Source organism: Pogona vitticeps, chromosome 3, assembly GCF_051106095.1.
Source record: "Pogona vitticeps strain Pit_001003342236 chromosome 3, PviZW2.1, whole genome shotgun sequence".
Taxonomy (NCBI): Eukaryota; Metazoa; Chordata; class Lepidosauria; order Squamata; family Agamidae; genus Pogona; species Pogona vitticeps.
The window spans coordinates 162,043,218-162,055,215 of NC_135785.1; positions in this window are offsets into that span (position 1 = coordinate 162,043,218).

The window sequence follows — 11,998 nt, forward strand, 5'->3', positions numbered from 1 at the left end:
TTGAGTGCCTGGCTGTCTTGGAAGAGTTGGACAGTGAACCAACTTTAGCAGAAATAAAAGTGGCCTTGGATTCCCATGTCTCTTGCAAGGCACCTGAGAAGGATAACATCCCTGTTGAAGTGCTGAAGTGCTGTAAAGAGTTCATCACCATTGAGCTGTATGAAATCTTTTGTCTTTGCTGGAGGGAAGGTGGAGTACCACAGGACAGATAAACGCATTGGGGAAGCAGCTACCAAGTTCTCTAGACTCACAAAGAGAGTATGGCTCTATAAGAAGCTGAGGGCGTATACCAAGATCCAGGTCTATAGAGCCTGAGTACATTCCTCTACTGCAGTGAGTCCTTTGTGTATAGCAGGAGACAAAGTTGAACATGTTCCATATATGTTGTCTCCAACACAATCTTGGTATCACCTGGCAGGACAAAGTTCCAAATAGAGTAGTCCTAGAACGAGCTAGAATTTTTATTATGTACAGTGGTGCCTCGACTTACGAATGTCCCGACATACGACCATTTTGAGTTACAACCAGCTCTGGCTGCAAAATTTTGCTTCTACTTGTGACCGGAGTTTCTGCTTACGAACAGAAAAAGACAGGGAAAAAAGGCAGGGAATTCAAATTGCTAACTGTTGGTGGTGAAGAGGCTGCTTTTTTGTAGCTCTTTTGTCCCAGCAGTCAGAGAGGAGGAGGCTTCTGAGTGCCTGGTAAGGTGCTGCTTTCTACTTTTTAAAAACTGTTCTGGTTGGGTTTTGCAGCTTGGTTTTGGGCTGGGTGGTGGGATTATGTTTCTATGCTGTGATGGGTCCTGCAGGGTTTGCTTGTTTTTTGGTTTTTTCCCCATTTCCAATGGGTCTTGCAGGGTTTGTTTGTTTTTTTGGTTTTTTCCCCCATTTCCAATGGGTCCTGCAGGGTTTGGTTTTTGCTTTGCTTTTTTGCATTTCCGAAGGGTCTTGCATGGTTTGTTTGCTTTCTGCTTTGCTTTTTTTGCATTTCTGAATGGTCTTGCACGGTTTGTTTGCTTTCTGCTTTGCTTTTTTTGCATTTCTGAATGGTCTTGCATGGTTTGTTTGCTTTCTGCTTTGCTTTTTTTGCATTTCTGAATGGTCTTGCATAGTTTGTTTGCTTTCTGCTTTGCTTTTTTTGGATTTCTGAAGGATCTTGCACAGTTTGTTTGCTTCCCCCCCCCCCTTCGGCCAAAATGGATTAATCGTGTTTTCGATAGGTCTTGCATGGTTTGTTTACTTTTCTTTTTTATTTTTTCCCTTCAGCCGGAATGGATTAATCGCGTTTTCGAAGGGTCTTGCAGTGTTGTTCTTTTTTTGGTGATTTTTTTCTTCAGCCGGACAGATTAATTGCATTTCAATGCATTCCTATGGGAAATAGTGCTTCGACTTATGACTATTTCGAGTTACGACCGGATTTCCAGAACCAATTAAGTTTGTAAGTTGAAACATTACTGAAACAGTGACGTCTATGCTGGTTTGGGCATGTCAAGAGAATGGCTGACAATCAGATTCCAAAGTATCTCCTGTATGGAGAATTTGTGCAGGGAAAGCACCCCAGAGGGAGACCACTGCTGCGATACAAGGATATCTGCAAGCGGGATCTGTAGGCCTTAGGAATGGACCTCAACAGATGGGAAACCCTGACATCTGAGTGTTCAGCCTGGAGACAGGTGGTGCACCATGGCCTCTCCCAATTTGAAGAGACCCTTTGTCGCACACCTCCAGTGACCCCTGTGTGTTTTGCCCCTCACCCAGGTTCACCTTCTGGCACGACTTGTTCTTTTCACTTTTATTCGCTGCCACCAGAGGATATAAATTGAACAAACAAACAAACAAATACAAACAAACAAACAAACAAACAAATATTATCCTCACTATATCAATTATGATTCTCCCACTCTTGCTGCCAAATAAAATAAGGTTTATTTAAGGATAAACAAGTGAATCACGGAAGGAAAATCATGGGTGTTCTATTATTATTCATTCCTTAAACGTGGATTTGATTACTTATAAGCTTGCTTGTACTCATTTCCTTTAATCAAGATCTCAATATTTTCTGACTGTCAATGTACTTGATTCCTTATAACTTTTTAGTATTCTCTCACTAACCAACTGTCCAATATCTAGTGTAAACACTTCACAGTCTCCTCCCTGTCTAAACACTTTACCATATTTTTCCTAACTGAGTCTCTGTCACACACAGTTCTGTTGACTCCCCCCTTGACTTCGCCCCTCCTGTCCTGTCATAGGCTCCTGACCTAGAGCTCTAAAATGACTGACAGGAATGATGTGTGGGCTGTCCACCACACCCTATCTATCTGTCTATCTATCTATCTATCTATCTATCTATCTATCTATCTATCTATCTATCTATCTATCTATCTATCTATCTATCTATCTATCTATCTATCTATCTATCTATCTATCTATCTATCTATCTGTCTGTCTGTCTGTCTGTCTGTCTGTCTGTCTGTCTGTCTGTCTGTCTGTCTGTCTATCTAGAGAGAGAGAGAGAGAGAGAGAGAGAGAGAGCAGCTGAGGAACGTTCTTCACAGACAGAGAATGAGAATCTGGGAATGAATGAATTCAGGGCTCCCTGTCACTTTGTCCATTAATCCTTCTCTTAATAAAGGTAGAGATATTGCACTGAAACATGCATTGGGAACAGGTACGGCAACACCATGTGGGAAGTGTAGACATGCTGGGGTATTATAAAAACGAAGTTCCTCATAAGTAAATAATGCTACTTTGGAAACTTCTCCCTCCAACCAGCATGCTGGCTTGGGAGATAACACCAAAGTATTGCACATATATCCTTTGTCATATCTATAAGAGCATGTATTGAATTCTGGGTTAGTCTTTTAGTGTATTTCATTTGGTTTTGATTTTGTATTTGTATGTATGACAACGTGGAAGAGACAGGGAGGGATAAATAACAATATTTGTGTTCATCATTTCCATATAAAAGTATGTTCTCACTGCAAACATACGTTCTGCTGTTGTTGCATTTCATCTGTTAGTCCCTCAGCCCCTGGCAGCCTGCAACTGCTTTCATGATAAAGCAGGCTAATAGTGGATTTTTTGAAAATACATCTAATTGCAAGGCAGTGTCTTAAAACAGTGGTTCTTAACCTTTGTTACTTGGATGTTTTTGAACTGCAACTCCCAGAAACCCCAGCCAGCACAGTTGGTGGTGAAGGCTTCTGGGAGTTGCAGTCCAAAATTCCTGAGTAACCCAAGGTTAAGAACCAGTGTCTTAAAACATTTTGCAAATAGAATTTCTGCCAGATCTGATAAAGGAAAATAGATTTTATATATTCTGGTACTATGTCAGTTTTGTCAGAGAGATTAAGTAGAAGCACATGGACAAGTTCTTCACCTTTAACAAGAGGAGAACTGAACAGTTCTGAATGAGCTTCTTCAACTCCGTAATAATATTTTGTTAAAAATTGAATGAATGAACGAACGAATGAATGAATGGAAGCACATTTCCCAGTTCTGGTGTGAGAATTGGTTAGAATTGTACTAGGCGTTTTAAGGAGACTTTATTTGGCATATTTCTTGGAGAGTAAAGTTAAAGCGGCAGGAGGGGGAAAAACAGGATACCTTCTGAATGCTTTGATGGATACTAGGGGTTAAGTAGTATGAAAACTTCTGAGACCAAACTTTAAGCCAAACTGGGCAATTTTCCCTTGAAGCATACCATCTCCCCAGAAGCAAAGCAAGAAAAAACTCAGCCGTCCCCTCTCCTTCCTGAGAAATTGCAGTTCCAGGAGGCTTCTAGGAGTGAAATTCCGTTGGTAAAAATGATATTGTGTATGCGGTGTTTTGGTGGGCTTAAGGGGCCATGTAATTGGTTTTGTAGTGAATGCTGGTGGCTTACAAATGGCATATTGCCTCTGCAAATGTCAAAGCATTGAAGGCATTCATGAGGACCACTGCTTCTTAATGGACCTGAAGCAAATCTATCCCAGCCTTCATAGCCAGGCAGTATTTTTGTTGGTTCTTATAGGGGAGCTTACAAACATTGTGATCCTTAGGGCCTAATTTGGGAACTGCTTCTACCTCTGTTTTGCCTCAGGGCTCAGGGGATGGGAAATGCAGTTCTTCATCTCTATTCGAATTCCTCAGAGTCACTTTTCTTTAGCCTGACTGATAGGAACCATGAAAGTGAAAACAGAGTGAAGGTGTCAAGGGGGCCAATCCCATGACACATCTAGCATCCTTTCCTGTTCTGTAAGAGATGGATGACTCAAAGCCTAGAAAAGAGGAAAATGTACACCTCTTTCCTTGATGACCAAGAGAATTAAGCTGACCTAAAAAAGGAATAGTTCATGAGTCCTTTTCACAGAAGGGAGAGAGAGAGAGAGAGAGAGAGAGAGAAAGCAAAGCCAGCTTTTCACCTCTCCCAGTTCTTCAGACCTGGATCACTTATTGCCTTAAATGAAAGTCTAGAAATGGGAGAAGTCACAACCCCAACGAAATAGTCTGTTTGTCAATTTGCTCCACTGCAGAAGCATCCCAAGTAGTTGCTGGATATCTCAGTGGTCTAAGAATCTGGCTGGGAGTTCAGTTTTCCACTGTGCCTCCTTGATAGGGGCTGGACTCGACTCGATCAACAGCTCTACATTTCTAAGATTATTAGTATGTGGAGCAGCAATATTGTAGGTTTAGCTGTATGGAAGCCAAGCAGGGTAGCTGTGGATTTATTGCAGTGAAGACTGCTAACTGCACAGTGTGTTGGGGGTGGGTGGGGAGGGAACGGCATTTCTTGTGCTGCAACAGTCAACAGTTGAATTATTTCCTAATATGGAGTGATGGTGAGCCCAGATGGCATCTGCAGAGGGTGACAATACCTGGTAGTAGAAGGGCTGCACTAACCGAGCCCCCGTGTCTCTGTGCAGGGTTGCTGTGGGAAGGCTAGTGGCGGCCTGGAGTGAGCAAAGCAGTGAAGTAGTAGTAATCAGTGGGCCTTCTGACCTTTCTAACAGAGCAGAGTGAGGCAGCCACCTCAGGCAGTAGGTTTTGGGGGCCAGGAAAGAACAGTCAATTGTTAATTACCGAATTTCTTGCTACCAGTTGCTTAAAGGATTTTCTGGCTTGTGTACTAAAATGGCTGGATGTCTTTGGGTAGGAGTTTTCAGTTAAACTTTAGGAAGAACTTCCTGACAGTAAAAACTGTTCCACAGTGGAATAAACTACTTCAGAAGGCAATGGGCTCTCCTTCATTGGAAGTTTTTTTAAGAGTTTGGATGGCCATCTGTCAAGGAGGCTTTAGCTGTAGATTTCCTACCTCAGCATGGGGATGGACTCCATGACCCTCAGGGTCCCTTCCGGCTGTACTATTTTATGATTCAAGAGCTGACAGGTAACTCTAATTGCTATGCTGTGGCAAAGACTGAAGGCACTTCTCAGGCCTACTCAGCATATTCCGTGACAGGGCCATATTTCTGTGGCTGTGCAGCAACAGTGCCTGCCATGGCAAAATCTAATTAATCTTACTTCGGTAATTCTTATTTGCTAGCAGCCAAAACAGAATAAAAGAGGTGGTGGTGGTAGGGAGAGAGAAGTAGAAAATGGAGGACAGAGGACATACTGTACGAGTAACGATTTTAAAAGATAGGAGGAACTTATGGGTTCGCTGACATTTTTTGCCTACAACTTCCATCATCCACATCAAGCATAGTTAATATTAAGGGGCTATGGAAACTGTACTCCCAAGATATCTGGAGAGGGAAATGTTTCCAACTCTTTGAGAAAAAGGGAAAAATAGTGAAATGCCAAGCCTTAGAAGTGGGACAGATTTTTGAAAAAAAAAAAGGTATTTTCTCAGGAGGATCAGAATTGTCTGGACATGGAACAGTTAGCAGCTGGAATCTTAACCTCAGCAGTGTCCGTCCCAGTATTATCTTCCTGTAATTGACATTTTTCAGCTTTTCCATACTGGTACTAAATAAACTTTCTCAGGCCCTTAAAGTTTAACATTTTTTCCTCCAAATTATTATTAAGGGCATATGTAAAATAAAACCAATGCAGTTTCCAGTCATATCGGATGGGATTAAAAATGATGACCCTTCCCTATGTCCCTCAATGAATGGGTTTTATTAAGAAGACTTAGAGGCAGGTGCATTGTCAGCCATACTTTTAATTAAGCTACAACTGCGAAAGGAGCAATTCAATAATGAGTGCTTTAAAGTCAGCTCTCCCTTGTTGGGAGATAATACAGCTAGCATTTCAGCTTTGATGTAAATCCAAGATACCGTGGATGCATCTTGGGTCTCTGGTTCCCATCCAGTATGTCACACGTAGATAATGATCAGGGTTTGGTTACCTACCACTCTAAAAAGAGCTTTTATAAACATTCAAGAAGCTGTTCTTACAAGGAGTAGCCTTTGGGTGTCAGTAAAGTTCTTTATTTTAAAAAATTGCTAACAATTTTGAATCTAGGGGAGGACCTCAATAAGTACAAACTGAATGACAACTGGAATCCAATAAGACAAAAAAGAAGCAAATCCAGGAAACAATTAATGGTGACTGTGGTGGCCACCTTGTCATAATGGACTATTTCATGAACAGTGTTTCCCTCACTTTATTGTGCTTATACTATGTATAAAAGAAACGAGGAAGGCATGACCCTCCAGATGATATTGGACTCCAATTTCCATCATCCCTCTTCTTTGACTATAGTGGGAGTTGGAGTTAAGAAATACTTTCCTCACTCTGGTGTATAACAGGCAGAAGTAAATTAGTTTGAATTCTCTTCTGCTCTACTGCTGTGACCGAATTCCAGGATCCAATACAACAGACAGTGATCAAGCACAATTTATGGCTGAACAGCTCAACCTTGTGAATGGTTCCCCATATCCGTGCCCCTTGAGTCCTTGTCTAGTTTGAACATTTGTCAAGAAAGGCCTTTCTGTTTTGGAAAACTAATAATTAAAAAAGAAACAATTGTCACCTTAGCGCTTCCTTCAATTAAGTTTAACCTTCTTCACACCCGTGTCCTCCTGAGAGATCCTGATAGAAGGCATAGAAATATGGTATGTGTGTAATCGACAGACGATAAGTAGCATTTAGGCACTGCTCCCTGTCCCAAGGGGGCCATCAGAGTACTTATCACAGGACCCGTGCAGCAGACAAAACAGGTGTACAGGTTATCTTGCCACAGTCTTCTCCTGCTATAGTGAACTGAACTCTACTTCTATTTAAATTCTAGTAAGTATTTGTGTGATATCCAATTTGGTGTAGTGGGTAGAGTGAAGACTAGGATTCAGGAGACCTCAGTTCGTATCCCCATTTGGCCATACAAACTCACAAGACTGAGGGATGGTATTGGTAAAACCTCTTATTAAATATCTCACATATTCAAAACTCCATGAGGGTTAACAACAACAACACCATGCTGTGAATTCTGACAATCCTTTTCAGGGTTTTCCAGGTGGGCAATATTCAGAAGTGGTTTACCATTTCTTTTCTTCTGGGAGCACCTTGGGATTGTGCAGCTTGTCCAAGACCACTCTGGCTGGCTCTACTTCCAGGAGACACAACAGGGAATTGAACTTCTCAACCTCTGGATCCACAGTCAGATACCTAAACCACTGAACCATCCAGTGCTGTAAGTCACTGATAGCGCAAAACACATAAAAGTATTTCTAAAATCACATCTATTCATATAAAAATGAACACATGGATTCCCACTCCACTTCCATCCCATAAATCTGTGTCTGCACAAGTCTGTGTTAAGTGATATATTTCTCCTCTTTGGGGTGCTGTGTAACTTATCGCCCTATCTTGAAAGGGAGATGTAGCACAAGTCCAGCACATATACATATAAAATCATGGACATGAACCCAAAGGCACTACACAGAGTGCACCAAATTTTACAAGCAGGAGGGGATTGGGGATGCGTAGCCTGAGCTTTTAATAACTCAGCTAGGAAATTTTAGTCTTACTTGTGCACCTTTAAACAACAAAACCTGATTCCCATCAGCATGGGACAGGATGTGGTGGACTCAATGAACAGGGCTAGCAGCTGGTACAGGAAAGCTTCCAGCAATGTGTAATGATAGGGAGAGGGACAGAGAAGCTTGTGATGGCAGCATATGATTACTAGAAATAAGCGAGAGTATGCCTATGGTCATTGTGAAATATTATAGGATATGTCATCAGACAAAGCTACTGACAAAGCTACCATTTTGTGGGACAAACCTCTCTCTCCCCCTTTCTCTCCTGAACCCCCCTCCTGATGGTGATCTCAATGACTGAGAAAATTCTCCTAAAGTAATGGATTGTATGTGGTTAACAGCTCAGATTGTATCACATATATATATTACTGGGACAATTAATAACATTCACTGACTGATGTCCAGGGAGCAGCAATCAAAGCAACATAGGTCTTGCCAACACTGGCTCTTCTGGAATGGGCTGGTCACTTGGAGTTGGGTGGAGGTGCAACATGCTATTTCGTGCAATGGCATATTGGAGTTCAGGCAACCCTATTTGGCCTGTTTCTGATATTGTGAAGTGATTTAATAAGTGAGCCACTTCAGGATACTGGCAAATTGAACACTTCCTCTGCTTGGCAGAGAAGCAAGGGAAGTGAATTAAAAAAGAACAATATTTGCTTTGGTTTCTCTTAACAATATTTGCTTTGGTTTCTGTTAAAGGACCAGCCAAGGAATTACTTCATGACTGGCACTTCAGACAAACTAAAGAAAATATTATTTTCTTTTTTTGTAAAGTGATGCAGCGCCTCAGCAATGGTCTACTGTCTTTAAAAAATCACTTCCTCTGCCCCTCTATTAAGGAGAAGAGGAAGTGTTCAATTTGCTGATATCCTGAAGTAGCTTGCTGATTAAGCCACTTCACTATACTGGAAATTCCAATCAGAAGGTGCCTCGACAGCTGGGAAGGCTCACTTTTGGTTTATTCCCAGTGATCACACATACTAGAAATGGACCAAAACAGAGTAATCCTACTTAGACCAAAGAAAAGTATGGATCAGACATTATGGGAACAGTTTGTTCCAGCAATTACATCATGTGATCAGTGGTAAAAATAGTGAACCAGCCCATCCCCACAGTGGAACAATTAAACCAATAGTTCAGAGAACATGAATTATTTTGTGACCTATAGATTATATTTAGCCTTTTAGTTGCTGAATATAATGTGGGGATCATTCTCTTTAAATGTTTGCCTGCATGAGTCATGACTGTGACCTATTTGTCCCTTAAACACCATCTTAGTAATGACCTTCCTGCTTGGGGTGCAGCACGGTCCATACCAATGTAGGCTGGTGGATTGGGAAACATGATCAGAATGGTGGAGGATGACTCCAAAGCTGCCTCTAGACATTTTGTTATTTGAGCCAAAAGACAAGACACATTGCCTTTCCTTCCCACTAACTAGACTGGCAGTTGAATCCTAGTACAACACTGGCAGCAAGGTAGAATCCTGCACCATACTTGAAGGCAATCTCTTTACACATAAGTGCTGTGCTGGCCAAGCATGAATCTGTCCCACCCACATGTTAGAGGTTTAAACTGAATGGCCTTCAAGCCTTTTAACTACTTAGTCCCTAATGTTAAAATAGCAGGAAAGCCAAGCTAAATTGCTTGCCAGCAGCCCTACCTAACCTCCCTCCAGTTTTTCCCACCCACTTAAATAGCCGGCATGGCTCCTGATAGCCTTTACCTATGCCGGAGATCCACCTGTGAAACTGGAGCTCTCTCGTGCTTAAAAATCCCCCGGATCAAAGTGATGTTCTTCAAAGGCTAGTGAAGCAGGAGGCAAGTGTCTACTGACAGAGTTTAAAAAAAAAGAAAGAAAAGGAGAATGACTACTTTAAATGTGGAGGTCAAGAGTACAAAGTTATGTTCCACGATGCAGCTGTCTACTACAGACTTTAGCAGTTACTGTTTAAAGTAATGCATTGTATAACTCATGTTAGCACCTCTGGAGGAATTAACTACTACTAAAGTTATTAGAATTTGAATATTAACTTGTTATATTGCTTTCCCCCTTCTTTGTTCTTTAAAAGCAGCAAAAATTTAGGATTGAAAAAAAGAGAAATCTCAAAACACCGCTAAAATGCCCAAAATGACCTTAAAAAGAAGCACCAAAATTATCCAGAAAATGTTACTTGGTATATCCTTGAATGAACTGGTTCATATAACATTGTGATGCCCTTGTGACAAGAAGCAATTTAATTGTAACTTATTACTCCATGGCTTCGATCTTTATTTCTCTATGGTATGCAAGACAGATCAACAGTAGCACAGAGAGCTACAGAGAATGTGAACTGTGGGACCCACGTGGTAGGAACATGAGAATATAATCAGCCATGATTGTGAAAATATCACAACTCTGATTCGTAGATTTACTGGTATACTATTGTAGATCAAGACAACTGAGTTTTCATCATGTCATTTCTCTCTGCTAAACAAAGGGCAGGGAGACGTTCTCTGATTCCACAAAAGGTTCCGTTTTGAGGGAGGGAGTGACAAGATTCTGAGCTGGGCACTTCTTCTTGGTCACAGGTTGGCATGATATCAGTGCAGAGATGCTCCATCAGTGCAACAGGAAGAGTGGAGCTTGCTGTTGATTGAGAGATCCCAAGACTGGATCACTTTCTGAATGGATGCTGGCAGCAGGGAACTGGGCCAGGGAGAAAGATTAAGCAGGAAGCTATCTAAAAGATTGTTAAAATTATAATCATGTGCTGTCAAGTCAATTGTAACTTATGGTGTCCATTTTCAAGCTTGTTTAGGTAAAGAGTACTCAGAAGTGATCTACCATTCCCTTCTTCTGAGGTCATCCTGGGGCTGTGTGGCTTGCTGAGGGCTGCATGGACTGGCTCTGCTCTTAAGAGGCACAATGGGGAGATTCTTAACTCATGGAGCTATATGTCTTTACAATAACATCTGCAGGGTGGGGTGGTGGTGGTTGAATCCTTCCAGCATGAAAATGTTGAAGCCTTCTAGAGGCAGAGGGAAAAAAAGCCAGTTTGGCAGCAAAAAGGCTGGTGCTGGACTGATTGAAATCAGCCTTGCATGTCATGCAGAAAGTTAAAAACAAAATACATCACTCACAGTGACAGATAATCTCTCCTCCTTATCACAACAATACACCCACAACAAGACACACTAATCACCCATTTACAGAAAAAGACAAAAACCTATCTCACAGCCATAAATACTCCACTCCCAAGGCAACTACACCAGAGCACAGAGTGTTGTCCTCTGAAGATGCCGGCCACAGAGACTGATGAAACGTTAGGAAAGAGCAACCTTCAGAACACGGCCAAAGAGCCCGAAAAACCCACAACAACCAAAATACTTTGAATTCACATGCTTTGTAAGAGGAGGAAATCCCACGATATTTGACCATGTAGTTTCCCTCACAGTTGGCAATAATGCTGCTTGATAGTAGTACCTTGAATGTGCAACAACATGTCCCAAGAATTAGATCAACTCTCTTTTTTGTCCTGGCTAAGTGAAGACATTTCCCTCAAAACAAGCACATGCCTCTGTTGTTAGCCGATTACATTTATTGACTCTTAGGGCTGTGTATGTGTACGTGTGTGTGTGTGTGTGTAGGTTCTCTCTCTCCCCCCCCCCCCCCCACTTTTAGCTTAGTTTTGTGTTTTCGTGGCTATTCACTGTGTCTAGGGTTGTTTTTTTCCCCCTTTTTTCCAATGCCCCTTTGAGAAACCCATGCTTTTGGGAAAAATAGAATAGTTTATAAAACAAACAAGCATGCTTTGGAATGACCAGGCACAGCAACAGTATTGGGTGAAATATCAGCCTTCACTCTTAAACATTTAATTTTTCTGAGAGTCACTATGAGGCAGCCTGCTGAAGGTTCAGTCGGCATGGCCAGAGATGGTTCCAGACACGATGCTTAATCTGTTTGCTTGCAGTATTAAATTAGATATTTTACATGTATTGCCTTCAGTGAATCAGCCAGGCAGGAAATCAACCTGACCTTTCCAAAGT